The following is a 17,493-nucleotide window of genomic DNA, read 5'->3' as shown; positions in this document are numbered from 1 at the left end:
TTCTAAGTGTTGCAATATCTCATGAAGGAAATACTGGACAATCAAATTAATGACTTTCCAGGCTTCAGGATGCCTTTCTACACTATATAAAGGTGGAAATTTACATTGGAAACGTTTGGTTTAGCTGTTATAAAAGTTTGTTTTTTTAGTGCTGTAAATGCATTGTCAGCTCGCACTGTACACATTTTCTATGAGAGGCATTATCTCATAAGGGAAATATTGGACAATCAAATTAATGACTGCCCAGGCTTCAGGATGTCTTTTTACACTATATAAGGGTGGAAATTTACATTGGAAACGTTTAGTTTAGCTGTTAATGAAGTTTCGTTTTTTTAGTGCTGAAAATTCATTGTCTGCTGGCGCTGTACACTTTTTCTAAGTGTTGCAATATCTCATGAAGGAAATACTGGACAATCAAATTAATGACTTTCCAGGCTTCAGGATGCCTTTCTACACTATATAAAGGTGGAAATGTACATTGGAAACGTTTGGTTTAGCTGTTATAAAAGTTTGGTTTTTTAGTGCTGTAAATGCATTTTCAGCTCGCGCTGTACACATTTGCTATGAGAGGCATTATCTCATAAGGGAAATATTGGACAATCAAATTAATGACTGCCCAGGCTTCAGGATGTCTTTTTACACTATATAAAGGTGGAAATTTACATTGGAAACGTTTGGTTTAGCTGTTATAAAAGTTTGTTTTTTTTAGTGCTGAAAATGCATTTTCAGCTCGCACTGTACACATTTGCTATGTGAGGCATTATCTCATAAGGGAAATACTGGACAATCAAATTAATGACTGCCCAGGCTTCAGGATGTCTTTTTACACTATATAAAGGTGGAAATTTACATTGGAAACGTTTGGTTTAGCTGTTATAAAAGTTTGGTTTTTTAGTGCTGAAAATGCATTTTCAGCTCGCACTGTACACATTTGCTATGTGAGGCATTATCTCATAAGGGAAATACTGGACAATCAAATTAATGACTGCCCAGGCTTCAGGATGCCTTTTTACACTCTATAAATGTGGAAATTTACATTGGAAACGTTTGGTTTAGCTGTTAATGAAGTTTCGTTTTTTTAGTGCTGAAAATTCATTGTCTGCTGGCGCTGTACACTTTTTCTAAGTGTTGCAATATCTCATGAAGGAAATACTGGACAATCAAATTAATGACTTTCCAGGCTTCAGGATGCCTTTCTACACTATATAAAGGTGGAAATTTACATTTGAAACGTTTGGTTTAGCTGTTATAAAAGTTTGGTTTTTTAGTGCTGTAAATGCATTTTCAGCTCGCGCTGTACACATTTGCTATGAGAGGCATTATCTCATAAGGGAAATATTGGACAATCAAATTAATGACTGCCCAGGCTTCAGGATGTCTTTTTACACTATATAAAGGTGGAAATTTACATTGGAAACGTTTGGTTTAGCTGTTATAAAAGTTTGGTTTTTTAGTGCTGAAAATGCATTTTCAGCTCGCACTGTACACATTTGCTATGTGAGGCATTATCTCATAAGGGAAATACTGGACAATCAAATTAATGACTTCCCAGGCTTCAGGATGCCTTTTTACACTCTATAAATGTGGAAATTTACATTGGAAACGTTTGGTTTAGCTGTTAATGAAGTTTCGTTTTTTTAGTGCTGAAAATTCATTGTCTGCTGGCGCTGTACACTTTTTCTAAGTGTTGCAATATCTCATGAAGGAAATACTGGACAATCAAATTAATGACTTTCCAGGCTTCAGGATGCCTTTCTACACTATATAAAGGTGGAAATTTACATTGGAAACGTTTGGTTTAGCTGTTAATGAAGTTTCGTTTTTTTTAGTGCTGAAAATTCATTGTCTGCTGGCGCTGTACACTTTTTCTAAGTGTTGCAATATCTCATGAAGGAAATACTGGACAATCAAATTAATGACTTTCCAGGCTTCAGGATGCCTTTCTACACTATATAAAGGTGGAAATTTACATTGGAAACGTTTGGTTTAGCTGTTATAAAAGTTTGGTTTTTTAGTGCTGTAAATGCATTTTCAGCTCGCGCTGTACACATTTGCTATGAGAGGCATTATCTCATAAGGGAAATATTGGACAATCAAATTAATGACTGCCCAGGCTTCAGGATGTCTTTTTACACTATATAAAGGTGGAAATTTACATTGGAAACGTTTGGTTTAGCTGTTATAAAAGTTTGTTTTTTTAGTGCTGTAAATGCATTTTCAGCTCGCGCTGTACACATTTGCTATGAGAGGCATTATCTCATAAGGGAAACATTGGACAATCAAATTAATGGCTGCCCAGGCTTCAGGATGTCTTTTTACACTATATAAAGGTGGAAATTTACATTGGAAACGTTTAGTTTAGCTGTTAATGAAGTTTCGTTTTTTTAGTGCTGAAAATTCATTGTCTGCTGGCGCTGTACACTTTTTCTGTGTTGCAATATCTCATGAAGGAAATACTGGACAATCAAATTAATGACTTTCCAGGCTTCAGATGCCTTTCTACACTATATAAAGGTGGAAATTTACATTGGAAACGTTTGGTATAGCTGTTATAAATAGTTTGTTTTTTTAGTGCTGTAAATGCATTTTCAGCTCGCACTGTACACATTTGCTATGTGAGGCATTATCTCATAAGGGAAATACTGGACAATCAAATTAATGACTTCCCAGGCTTCAGGATGCCTTTTTACACTCTATAAATGTGGAAATTTACATTGGAAACGTTTGGTTTAGCTGTTAATGAAGTTTCGTTTTTTTAGTGCTGAAAATTCATTGTCTGCTGGCGCTGTACACTTTTTCTAAGTGTTGCAATATCTCATGAAGGAAATACTGGACAATCAAATTAATGACTTTCCAGGCTTCAGGATGCCTTTCTACACTATATAAAGGTGGAAATTTACATTGGAAACGTTTGGTTTAGCTGTTATAAAAGTTTGGTTTTTTAGTGCTGTAAATGCATTTTCAGCTCGCGCTGTACACATTTGCTATGAGAGGCATTATCTCATAAGGGAAATATTGGACAATCAAATTAATGACTGCCCAGGCTTCAGGATGTCTTTTTACACTATATAAGGGTGGAAATTTACATTGGAAACGTTTGGTTTAGCTGTTATAAAAGTTTGGTTTTTTTAGTGCTGAAAATGCATTTTCAGCTCGCACTGTCCACATTTGCTATGTGAGGCATTATCTCATAAGGGAAATACTGGACAATCAAATTAATGACTGCCCAGGCTTCAGGATGTCTTTTTACACTATATAAAGGTGGAAATCTACATTGGAAACGTTTGGTTTAGCTGTTAAAAAAGTTAGTTTTTTTAGTGCTGAAAATGCATTTTCAGCTCGCACTGTACACATTTGCTATGTGAGGCATTATCTCATAAGGGAAATACTGGACAATCAAATTAATGACTTCCCAGGCTTCAGGATGCCTTTTTACACTCTACAAATGTGGAAATTTACATTGGAAACGTTTGGTTTAGCTGTTAATGAAGTTTCGTTTTTTTAGTGCTGAAAATTCATTGTCTGCTGGCGCTGTACACTTTTTCTAAGTGTTGCAATATCTCATGAAGGAAATACTGGACAATCAAATTAATGACTTTCCAGGCTTCAGGATGCCTTTCTACACTATATAAAGGTGGAAATTTACATTTGAAACGTTTGGTTTAGCTGTTATAAAAGTTTGGTTTTTTAGTGCTGTAAATGCATTTTCAGCTCGCGCTGTACACATTTGCTATGAGAGGCATTATCTCATAAGGGAAATATTGGACAATCAAATTAATGACTGCCCAGGCTTCAGGATGTCTTTTTACACTATATAAAGGTGGAAATATACATTGGAAACGTTTAGTTTAGCTGTTAATGAAGTTTCGTTTTTTTAGTGCTGAAAATTCATTGTCTGCTGGCGCTGTACACTTTTTCTAAGTGTTGCAATATCTCATGAAGGAAATACTGGACAATCAAATTAATGACTTTCCAGGCTTCAGGATGCCTTTCTACACTATATAAAGGTGGAAATTTACATTTGAAACGTTTGGTTTAGCTGTTATAAAAGTTTGTTTTTTTAGTGCTGTAAATGCATTTTCAGCTCGCGCTGTACACATTTGCTATGAGAGGCATTATCTCATAAGGGAAATATTGGACAATCAAATTAATGACTGCCCAGGCTTCAGGATGTCTTTTTACACTATATAAAGGTGGAAATTTACATTGGAAACGTTTGGTTTAGCTGTTATAAAAGTTTGGTTTTTTAGTGCTGTAAATGCATTTTCAGCTCGCGCTGTACACATTTGCTATGTGAGGCATTATCTCATAAGGGAAATACTGGACAATCAAATTAATGACTGCCCAGGCTTCAGGATGTCTTTTTACACTATATAAAGGTGGAAATTTACATTGGAAACGTTTGGTTTAGCTGTTATAAAAGTTTGGTTTTTTAGTGCTGAAAATGCATTTTCAGCTCGCACTGTACACATTTGCTATGTGAGGCATTATCTCATAAGGGAAATACTGGACAATCAAATTAATGACTTCCCAGGCTTCAGGATGCCTTTTTACACTCTATAAATGTGGAAATTTACATTGGAAACGTTTGGTTTAGCTGTTAATGAAGTTTCGTTTTTTTAGTGCTGAAAATTCATTGTCTGCTGGCGCTGTACACTTTTTCTAAGTGTTGCAATATCTCATGAAGGAAATACTGGACAATCAAATTAATGACTTTCCTGGCTTCAGGATGCCTTTCTACACTATATAAAGGTGGAAATTTACATTGGAAACGTTTGGTTTAGCTGTTATAAAAGTTTGGTTTTTTAGTGCTGTAAATGCATTTTCAGCTCGCGCTGTACACATTTGCTATGAGAGGCATTATCTCATAAGGGAAATATTGGACAATCAAATTAATGACTGCCCAGGCTTCAGGATGTCTTTTTACACTATATAAAGGTGGAAATTTACATTGGAAACGTTTGGTTTAGCTGTTATAAAAGTTTGGTTTTTTAGTGCTGTAAATGCATTTTCAGCTCGCGCTGTACACATTTGCTATGAGAGGCATTATCTCATAAGGGAAATATTGGACAATCAAATTAATGGCTGCCCAGGCTTCATTTTTACACTATATAAAGGTGGAAATTTACATTGGAAACGTTTAGTTTAGCTGTTAATGAAGTTTCGTTTTTTTAGTGCTGAAAATTCATTGTCTGCTGGCGCTGTACACTTTTTCTAAGTGTTGCAATATCTCATGAAGGAAATACTGGACAATCAAATTAATGACTTTCCAGGCTTCAGGATGCCTTTCTACACTATATAAAGGTGGAAATTTACATTGGAAACGTTTAGTTTAGCTGTTATAAAAGTTTGTTTTTTTAGTGCTGTAAATGCATTTTCAGCTCGCGCTGTACACATTTGCTATGAGAGGCATTATCTCATAAGGGAAATATTGGACAATCAAATTAATGACTGCCCAGGCTTAAGGATGTCTTTTTACACTATATAAGGGTGGAAATTTACATTGGAAACGTTTAGTTTAGCTGTTAATGAAGTTTCGTTTTTTTAGTGCTGAAAATTCATTGTCTGCTGGCGCTGTTACACTTTTTCTAAGTGTTGCAATATCTCATGAAGGAAATACTGGACAATCAAATTAATGACTTTCCAGGCTTCAGGATGCCTTTCTACACTATATAAATGTGGAAATGTACATTGGAAACGTTTGGTTTAGCTGTTATAAAAGTTTGGTTTTTTAGTGCTGTAAATGCATTTTCAGCTCGCGCTGTACACATTTGCTATGAGAGGCATTATCTCAGAAGGGAAATATTGGACAATCAAATTAATGACTGCCCAGGCTTCAGGATGTCTTTTTACACTATATAAAGGTGGAAATTTACATTGGAAACGTTTGGTTTAGCTGTTATAAAAGTTTGGTTTTTTTAGTGCTGAAAATGCATTTTCAGCTCGCACTGTACACATTTGCTGTGTGAGGCATTATCTCATAAGGGAAATACTGGACAATCAAATTAATGACTGCCCAGGCTTCAGGATGTCTTTTTACACTATATAAAGGTGGAAATTTACATTGGAAACGTTTGGTTTAGCTGTTATAAAAGTTTGGTTTTTTAGTGCTGAAAATGCATTTTCAGCTCGCACTGTACACATTTGCTATGTGAGGCATTATCTCATAAGGGAAATACTGGACAATCAAATTAATGACTTCCCAGGCTTCAGGATGCCTTTTTACACTCTATAAATGTGGAAATTTACATTGGAAACGTTTGGTTTAGCTGTTAATGAAGTTTCGTTTTTTTAGTGCTGAAAATTCATTGTCTGCTGGCGCTGTACACTTTTTCTAAGTGTTGCAATATCTCATGAAGGAAATACTGGACAATCAAATTAATGACTTTCCAGGCTTCAGGATGCCTTTCTACACTATATAAAGGTGGAAATTTACATTGGAAACGTTTGGTTTAGCTGTTATAAAAGTTTGGTTTTTTAGTGCTGTAAATGCATTTTCAGCTCGCGCTGTACACATTTGCTATGAGAGGCATTATCTCAAGGGAAATATTGGACAATCAAATTAATGACTGCCCAGGCTTCAGGATGTCTTTTTACACTATATAAGGGTGGAAATTTACATTGGAAACGTTTAGTTTAGCTGTTAATGAAGTTTCGTTTTTTTAGTGCTGAAAATTCATTGTCTGCTGGCGCTGTACACTTTTTCTAAGTGTTGCAATATCTCATGAAGGAAATACTGGACAATCAAATTAATGACTTTCCAGGCTTCAGGATGCCTTTCTACACTATATAAAGGTGGAAATGTACATTGGAAACGTTTGGTTTAGCTGTTATAAAAGTTTGGTTTTTTAGTGCTGTAAATGCATTTTCAGCTCGCGCTGTACACATTTGCTATGAGAGGCATCATCTCAGAAGGGAAATATTGGACAATCAAATTAATGACTGCCCAGGCTTCAGGATGTCTTTTTACACTATATAAAGGTGGAAATTTACATTGGAAACGTTTGGTTTAGCTGTTATAAAAGTTTGGGTTTTTTAGTGCTGAAAATGCATTTTCAGCTCGCACTGTACACTTTTGCTGTGTGAGGCATTATCTCATAATGGAAATACTGGACAATCAAATTAATGACTGCCCAGGCTTCAGGATGTCTTTTTACACTATATAAAGGTGGAAATTTACATTGGAAACGTTTGGTTTAGCTGTTATAAAAGTTTGGTTTTTTAGTGCTGAAAATGCATTTTCAGCTCGCACTGTACACATTTGCTATGTGAGGCATTATCTCATAAGGGAAATACTGGACAATCAAATTAATGACTTCCCAGGCTTCAGGATGCCTTTTTACACTCTATAAATGTGGAAATTTACATTGGAAACGTTTGGTTTAGCTGTTAATGAAGTTTCGTTTTTTTAGTGCTGAAAATTCATTGTCTGCTGGCGCTGTACACTTTTTCTAAGTGTTGCAATATCTCATGAAGGAAATACTGGACAATCAAATTAATGACTTTCCAGGCTTGAGGATGCCTTTCTACACTATATAAAGGTGGAAATTTACATTGGAAACGTTTGGTTTAGCTGTTATAAAAGTTTGGTTTTTTAGTGCTGTAAATGCATTTTCAGCTCGCGCTGTACACATTTGCTATGAGAAGCATTATCTCATAAGGGAAATATTGGACAATCAAATTAATGACTGCCCAGGCTTCAGGATGTCTTTTTACACTATATAAGGGTGGAAATTTACATTGGAAACGTTTAGTTTAGCTGTTAATGAAGTTTCGTTTTTTTAGTGCTGAAAATTCATTGTCTGCTGGCGCTGTACACTTTTTCTAAGTGTTGCAATATCTCATGAAGGAAATACTGGACAATCAAATGAATGACTTTCCAGGCTTCAGGATGCCTTTCTACACTATATAAAGGTGGAAATGTACATTGGAAACGTTTGGTTTAGCTGTTATAAAAGTTTGGTTTTTTAGTGCTGTAAATGCATTTTCAGCTCGCGCTGTACACATTTGCTATGAGAGGCATTATCTCAGAAGGGAAATATTGGACAATCAAATTAATGACTGCCCAGGCTTCAGGATGTCTTTTTACACTATATAAAGGTGGAAATTTACATTGGAAACGTTTGGTTTAGCTGTTATAAAAGTTTGGTTTTTTTAGTGCTGAAAATGCATTTTCAGCTCGCACTGTACACATTTGCTGTGTGAGGCATTATCTCATAAGGGAAATACTGGACAATCAAATTAATGACTGCCCAGGCTTCAGGATGTCTTTTTACACTATATAAAGGTGGAAATTTACATTGGAAACGTTTGGTTTAGCTGTTATAAAAGTTTGTTTTTTTAGTGCTGAAAATGCATTTTTTGCAACTTTTATAACAGCTAAACCAAACGTTTCCAATGTAAATTTCCACCTTTATATAGTGTAAAAAGACATCCTGAAGCCTGGGCAGTCATTAATTTGATTGTCCAGTATTTCCTTCATGAGATATTGCAACACTTAGAAAAAGTGTACAGCGCCAGCAGACAATGAATTTTCAGCACTAAAAAAACGAAACTTCATTAACAGCTAAACTAAACGTTTCCGATGTAAATTTCCACCCTTATATAGTGTAAAAAGACATCCTGAAGCCTGGGCAGTCATTAATTTGATTGTCTAATATTTCCCTTATGAGATAATGCCTCTCATAGCAAATGTGTACAGCGCGAGCTGAAAATGCATTTACAGCACTAAAAAACCAAACTTTTATAACAGCTAAACCAAACGTTTCCAATGTACATTTCCACCTTTATATAGTGTAGAAAGGCATCCTGAAGCCTGGAAAGTCATTAATTTGATTGTCCAGTATTTCCTTCATGAGATATTGCAACACTTAGAAAAAGTGTACAGCGCCAGCAGACAATGAATTTTCAGCACTAAAAAAACGAAACTTCATTAACAGCTAAACCAAACGTTTCCAATGTAAATTTCCACATTTATAGAGTGTAAAAAGACATCCTGAAGCCTGGGCAGTCATTAATTTGATTGTCCAGTATTTCCCTTATGAGATAATGCCTCACACAGCAAATGTGTACAGTGCGAGCTGAAAATGCATTTTCAGCACTAAAAAAACCAAACTTTTATAACAGCTAAACCAAACGTTTCCAATGTAAATTTCCACCTTTATATAGTGTAAAAAGACATCCTGAAGCCTGGGCAGTCATTAATTTGATTGTCCAATATTTCCCTTCTGAGATAATGCCTCTCATAGCAAATGTGTACAGCGCGAGCTGAAAATGCATTTACAGCACTAAAAAACCAAACTTTTATAACAGCTAAACCAAACGTTTCCAATGTACATTTCCACCTTTATATAGTGTAGAAAGGCATCCTGAAGCCTGGAAAGTCATTAATTTGATTGTCCAGTATTTCCTTCATGAGATATTGCAACACTTAGAAAAAGTGTACAGCGCCAGCAGACAATGAATTTTCAGCACTAAAAAAACGAAACTTCATTAACAGCTAAACTAAACGTTTCCAATGTAAATTTCCAACTTTATATAGAGTAAAAAGACATCCTGAAGCCTGGGCAGCCATTAATTTGATTGTCCAATATTTCCCTTATGAGATAATGCCTCTCATAGCAAATGTGTACAGCGCGAGCTGAAAATGCATTTACAGCACTAAAAAACCAAACTTTTATAACAGCTAAACCAAACGTTTCCAATGTAAATTTCCACCTTTATATAGTGTAAAAAGACATCCTGAAGCCTGGGCAGTCATTAATTTGATTGTCCAATATTTCCCTTATGAGATAATGCCTCTCATAGCAAATGTGTACAGCGCGAGCTGAAAATGCATTTACAGCACTAAAAAACCAAACTTTTATAACAGCTAAACCAAACGTTTCCAATGTAAATTTCCACCTTTATATAGTGTAGAAAGGCATCCTGAAGCCTGGAAAGTCATTAATTTGATTGTCCAGTATTTCCTTCATGAGATATTGCAACACTTAGAAAAAGTGTACAGCGCCAGCAGACAATGAATTTTCAGCACTAAAAAAACGAAACTTCATTAACAGCTAAACCAAACGTTTCCAATGTAAATTTCCACATTTATAGAGTGTAAAAAGGCATCCTGAAGCCTGGGAAGTCATTAATTTGATTGTCCAGTATTTCCCTTATGAGATAATGCCTCACATAGCAAATGTGTACAGTGCGAGCTGAAAATGCATTTTCAGCACTAAAAAACCAAACTTTTATAACAGCTAAACCAAACGTTTCCAATGTAAATTTCCACCTTTATATAGTGTAAAAAGACATCCTGAAGCCTGGGCAGTCATTAATTTGATTGTCCAGTATTTCCCTTCTGAGATAATGCCTCTCATAGCAAATGTGTACAGCGCGAGCTGAAAATGCATTTACAGCACTAAAAAACCAAACTTTTATAACAGCTAAACCAAACGTTTCCAATGTACATTTCCACCTTTATATAGTGTAGAAAGGCATCCTGAAGCCTGGAAAGTCATTAATTTGATTGTCCAGTATTTCCTTCATGAGATATTGCAACACTTAGAAAAAGTGTACAGCGCCAGCAGACAATGAATTTTCAGCACTAAAAAAACGAAACTTCATTAACAGCTAAACTAAACGTTTCCAATGTAAATTTCCACCCTTATATAGTGTAAAAAGACATCCTGAAGCCTGGGCAGTCATTAATTTGATTGTCCAATATTTCCCTTATGAGATAATGCCTCTCATAGCAAATGTGTACAGCGCGAGCTGAAAATGCATTTACAGCACTAAAAAACCAAACTTTTATAACAGCTAAACCAAACGTTTCCAATGTAAATTTCCACCTTTATATAGTGTAGAAAGGCATCCTGAAGCCTGGAAAGTCATTAATTTGATTGTCCAGTATTTCCTTCATGAGATATTGCAACACTTAGAAAAAGTGTACAGCGCCAGCAGACAATGAATTTTCAGCACTAAAAAAACGAAACTTAATTAACAGCTAAACTAAACGTTTCCAATGTAAATTTCCACCCTTATATAGTGTAAAAAGACATCCTGAAGCCTGGGCAGTCATTAATTTGATTGTCCAATATTTCCCTTATGAGATAATGCCTCTCATAGCAAATGTGTACAGCGCGAGCTGAAAATGCATTTACAGCACTAAAAAACCAAACTTTTATAACAGCTAAACCAAACGTTTCCAATGTAAATTTCCACCTTTATATAGTGTAGAAAGGCATCCTGAAGCCTGGAAAGTCATTAATTTGATTGTCCAGTATTTCCTTCATGAGATATTGCAACACTTAGAAAAAGTGTACAGCGCCAGCAGACAATGAATTTTCAGCACTAAAAAAACGAAACTTAATTAACAGCTAAACTAAACGTTTCCAATGTAAATTTCCACCCTTATATAGTGTAAAAAGACATCCTGAAGCCTGGGCAGTCATTAATTTGATTGTCCAATATTTCCCTTATGAGATAATGCCTCTCATAGCAAATGTGTACAGCGCGAGCTGAAAATGCATTTTCAGCACTAAAAAACCAAACTTTTATAACAGCTAAACCAAACGTTTCCAATGTAAATTTCCACCTTTATATAGTGTAGAAAGGCATCTTGAAGCCTGGAAAGTCATTAATTTGATTGTCCAGTATTTCCTTCATGAGATATTGCAACACTTAGAAAAAGTGTACAGCGCCAGCAGACAATGAATTTTCAGCACTAAAAAAACGAAACTTCATTAACAGCTAAACCAAACGTTTCCAATGTAAATTTCCACATTTATAGAGTGTAAAAAGGCATCCTGAAGCCTGGGAAGTCATTAATTTGATTGTCCAGTATTTCCCTTATGAGATAATGCCTCACATAGCAAATGTGTACAGTGCGAGCTGAAAATGCATTTTCAGCACTAAAAAAACAAACTTTTATAACAGCTAAACCAAACGTTTCCAATGTAAATTTCCACCTTTATATAGTGTAAAAAGACATCCTGAAGCCTGGGCAGTCATTAATTTGATTGTCCAGTATTTCCCTTATGAGATAATGCCTCACACAGCAAATGTGTACAGTGCGAGCTGAAAATGCATTTTCAGCACTAAAAAAACCAAACTTTTATAACAGCTAAACCAAACGTTTCCAATGTAAATTTCCACCTTTATATAGTGTAAAAAGACATCCTGAAGCCTGGGCAGTCATTAATTTGATTGTCCAATATTTCCCTTCTGAGATAATGCCTCTCATAGCAAATGTGTACAGCGCGAGCTGAAAATGCATTTACAGCACTAAAAAACCAAACTTTTATAACAGCTAAACCAAACGTTTCCAATGTACATTTCCACCTTTATATAGTGTAGAAAGGCATCCTGAAGCCTGGAAAGTCATTAATTTGATTGTCCAGTATTTCCTTCATGAGATATTGCAACACTTAGAAAAAGTGTACAGCGCCAGCAGACAATGAATTTTCAGCACTAAAAAAACGAAACTTCATTAACAGCTAAACTAAACGTTTCCAATGTAAATTTCCACCCTTATATAGTGTAAAAAGACATCCTGAAGCCTGGGCAGTCATTAATTTGATTGTCCAATATTTCCCTTATGAGATAATGCCTCTCATAGCAAATGTGTACAGCGCGAGCTGAAAATGCATTTACAGCACTAAAAAACCAAACTTTTATAACAGCTAAACCAAACGTTTCCAATGTAAATTTCCACCTTTATATAGTGTAGAAAGGCATCCTGAAGCCTGGAAAGTCATTAATTTGATTGTCCAGTATTTCCTTCATGAGATATTGCAACACTTAGAAAAAGTGTACAGCGCCAGGACAATGAATTTTCAGCACTAAAAAAACGAAACTTCATTAACAGCTAAACCAAACGTTTCCAATGTAAATTTCCACATTTATAGAGTGTAAAAAGGCATCCTGAAGCCTGGGAAGTCATTAATTTGATTGTCCAGTATTTCCCTTATGAGATAATGCCTCACATAGCAAATGTGTACAGTGCGAGCTGAAAATGCATTTTCAGCACTAAAAAAACAAACTTTTATAACAGCTAAACCAAACGTTTCCAATGTAAATTTCCACATTTATAGAGTGTAAAAAGGCATCCTGAAGCCTGGGAAGTCATTAATTTGATTGTCCAGTATTTCCCTTATGAGATAATGCCTCACATAGCAAATGTGTACAGTGCGAGCTGAAAATGCATTTTCAGCACTAAAAAACCAAACTTTTATAACAGCTAAACCAAACGTTTACAATGTAAATTTCCACCTTTATATAGTGTAAAAAGACATCCTGAAGCCTGGGCAGTCATTAATTTGATTGTCCAGTATTTCCCTTATGAGATAATGCCTCACACAGCAAATGTGTACAGTGCGAGCTGAAAATGCATTTTCAGCACTAAAAAAACCAAACTTTTATAACAGCTAAACCAAACGTTTCCAATGTAAATTTCCACCTTTATATAGTGTAAAAAGACATCCTGAAGCCTGGGCAGTCATTAATTTGATTGTCCAATATTTCCCTTCTGAGATAATGCCTCTCATAGCAAATGTGTACAGCGCGAGCTGAAAATGCATTTACAGCACTAAAAAAACCAAACTTTTATAACAGCTAAACCAAACGTTTCCAATGTACATTTCCACCTTTATATAGTGTAGAAGGCATCCTGAAGCCTGGAAAGTCATTAATTTGATTGTCCAGTATTTCCTTCATGAGATATTGCAACACTTAGAAAAAGTGTACAGCGCCAGCAGACAATGAATTTTCAGCACTAAAAAAACGAAACTTAATTAACAGCTAAACTAAACGTTTCCAATGTAAATTTCCACCCTTATATAGTGTAAAAAGACATCCTGAAGCCTGGGCAGTCATTAATTTGATTGTCCAATATTTCCCTTATGAGATAATGCCTCTCATAGCAAATGTGTACAGCGCGAGCTGAAAATGCATTTTCAGCACTAAAAAACCAAACTTTTATAACAGCTAAACCAAACGTTTCCAATGTAAGTTTCCACCTTTATATAGTGTAGAAAGGCATCTTGAAGCCTGGAAAGTCATTAATTTGATTGTCCAGTATTTCCTTCATGAGATATTGCAACACTTAGAAAAAGTGTACAGCGCCAGCAGACAATGAATTTTCAGCACTAAAAAAACGAAACTTCATTAACAGCTAAACCAAACGTTTCCAATGTAAATTTCCACATTTATAGAGTGTAAAAAGGCATCCTGAAGCCTGGGAAGTCATTAATTTGATTGTCCAGTATTTCCCTTATGAGATAATGCCTCACATAGCAAATGTGTACAGTGCGAGCTGAAAATGCATTTTCAGCACTAAAAAACCAAACTTTTATAACAGCTAAACCAAACGTTTCCAATGTAAATTTCCACCTTTATATAGTGTAAAAAGACATCCTGAAGCCTGGGCAGTCATTAATTTGATTGTCCAGTATTTCCCTTATGAGATAATGCCTCACATAGCAAATGTGTACAGTGCGAGCTGAAAATGCATTTTCAGCACTAAAAAAACCAAACTTTTATAACAGCTAAACCAAACGTTTCCAATGTAAATTTCCACCTTTATATAGTGTAAGAAGACATCCTGAAGCCTGGGCAGTCATTAATTTGATTGTCCAATATTTCCCTTCTGAGATAATGCCTCTCATAGCAAATGTGTACAGCGCGAGCTGAAAATGCATTTACAGCACTAAAAAGCCAAACTTTTATAACAGCTAAACCAAACGTTTCCAATGTACATTTCCACCTTTATATAGTGTAGAAAGGCATCCTGAAGCCTGGAAAGTCATTAATTTGATTGTCCAGTATTTCCTTCATGAGATATTGCAACACTTAGAAAAAGTGTACAGCGCCAGCAGACAATGAATTTTCAGCACTAAAAAAACGAAACTTCATTAACAGCTAAACCAAACGTTTCCAATGTAAATTTCCACCTTTATATAGTGTAAAAAGACATCCTGAAGCCTGGGCAGTCATTAATTTGATTGTCCAGTATTTCCCTTATGAGATAATGCCTCACATAGCAAATGTGTACAGTGCGAGCTGAAAATGCATTTTCACCACTAAAAAAACCAAACTTTTATAACAGCTAAACCAAACGTTTCCAATGTAAATTTCCACCTTTATATAGTGTAAAAAGACATCCTGAAGCCTGGGCAGTCATTAATTTGATTGTCCAATATTTCCCTTCTGAGATAATGCCTCTCATAGCAAATGTGTACAGCGCGAGCTGAAAATGCATTTACAGCACTAAAAAACCAAACTTTTATAACAGCTAAACCAAACGTTTCCAATGTACATTTCCACCTTTATCTAGTGTAGAAAGGCATCCTGAAGCCTGGAAAGTCATTAATTTGATTGTCCAGTATTTCCTTCATGAGATATTGCAACACTTAGAAAAAGTGTACAGCGCCAGCAGACAATGAATTTTCAGCACTAAAAAAACGAAACTTCATTAACAGCTAAACTAAACGTTTCCAATGTAAATTTCCACCCTTATATAGTGTAAAAAGACATCCTGAAGCCTGGGCAGTCATTAATTTGATTGTCCAATATTTCCCTTATGAGATAATGCTTCTCATAGCAAATGTGTACAGCGCGAGCTGAAAATGCATTTACAGCACTAAAAAACCAAACTTTTATAACAGCTAAACCAAACGTTTCCAATGTAAATTTCCACCTTTATATAGTGTAGAAAGGCATCCTGAAGCCTGGAAAGTCATTAATTTGATTGTCCAGTATTTCCTTCATGAGATATTGCAACACTTAGAAAAAGTGTACAGCGCCAGCAGACAATGAATTTTCAGCACTAAAAAAACGAAACTTCATTAACAGCTAAACCAAACGTTTCCAATGTAAATTTCCACATTTATAGAGTGTAAAAAGGCATCCTGAAGCCTGGGAAGTCATTCATTTGATTGTCCAGTATTTCCCTTATGAGATAATGCCTCACATAGCAAATGTGTACAGTGCGAGCTGAAAATGCATTTTCAGCACAAAAAAACCAAACTTTTATAACAGCTAAACCAAACGTTTCCAATGTAAATTTCCACCTTTATATAGTGTAAAAAGACATCCTGAAGCCTGGGCAGTCATTAATTTGATTGTCCAGTATTTCCCTTATGAGATAATGCCTCACACAGCAAATGTGTACAGTGCGAGCTGAAAATGCATTTTCAGCACTAAAAAAACCAAACTTTTATAACAGCTAAACCAAACGTTTCCAATGTAAATTTCCACCTTTATATAGTGTAAAAAGACATCCTGAAGCCTGGGCAGTCATTAATTTGATTGTCCAATATTTCCCTTCTGAGATAATGCCTCTCATAGCAAATGTGTACAGCGCGAGCTGAAAATGCATTTACAGCACTAAAAAACCAAACTTTTATAACAGCTAAACCAAACGTTTCCAATGTACATTTCCACCTTTATATAGTGTAGAAAGGCATCCTGAAGCCTGGAAAGTCATTAATTTGATTGTCCAGTATTTCCTTCATGAGATATTGCAACACTTAGAAAAAGTGTACAGCGCCAGCAGACAATGAATTTTCAGCACTAAAAAAACGAAACTTCATTAACAGCTAAACTAAACGTTTCCAATGTAAATTTCCACCCTTATATAGTGTAAAAAGACATCCTGAAGCCTGGGCAGTCATTAATTTGATTGTCCAATATTTCCCTTATGAGATAATGCCTCTCATAGCAAATGTGTACAGCGCGAGCTGAAAATGCATTTACAGCACTAAAAAACCAAACTTTTATAACAGCTAAACCAAACGTTTCCAATGTAAATTTCCACCTTTATATAGTGTAGAAAGGCATCCTGAAGCCTCGAAAGTCATTAATTTGATTGTCCAGTATTTCCTTCATGAGATATTGCAACACTTAGAAAAAGTGTACAGCGCCAGCAGACAATGAATTTTCAGCACTAAAAAAACGAAACTTCATTAACAGCTAAACCAAACGTTTCCAATGTAAATTTCCACATTTATAGAGTGTAAAAAGGCATCCTGAAGCCTGGGAAGTCATTAATTTGATTGTCCAGTATTTCCCTTATGAGATAATGCCTCACATAGCAAATGTGTACAGTGCGAGCTGAAAATGCATTTTCAGCACTAAAAAAAACAAACTTTTATAACAGCTAAACCAAACGTTTCCAATGTAAATTTCCACCTTTATATAGTGTAAAAAGACATCCTGAAGCCTGGTCAGTCATTAATTTGATTGTCCAGTATTTCCCTTATGAGATAATGCCTCACACAGCAAATGTGTACAGTGCGAGCTGAAAATGCATTTTCAGCACTAAAAAAAACAAACTTTTATAACAGCTAAACCAAACGTTTCCAATGTAAATTTCCACCTTTATATAGTGTAAAAAGACATCCTGAAGCCTGGGCAGTCATTAATTTGATCTCAGAAGGGAAATATTGGACAATCAAATTAATGACTGCCCAGGCTTCAGGATGTCTTTTTACACTATATAAAGGTGGA

This window comes from Idiotropiscis lumnitzeri, unplaced genomic scaffold (assembly GCF_059441095.1).
Source record: "Idiotropiscis lumnitzeri isolate Australia: NSW breed Sydney's pygmy pipehorse unplaced genomic scaffold, RoL_Ilum_1.0 HiC_scaffold_93, whole genome shotgun sequence".
Classification (NCBI taxonomy): domain Eukaryota; kingdom Metazoa; phylum Chordata; class Actinopteri; order Syngnathiformes; family Syngnathidae; genus Idiotropiscis; species Idiotropiscis lumnitzeri.
This window is presented reverse-complemented; position numbering follows the sequence as displayed.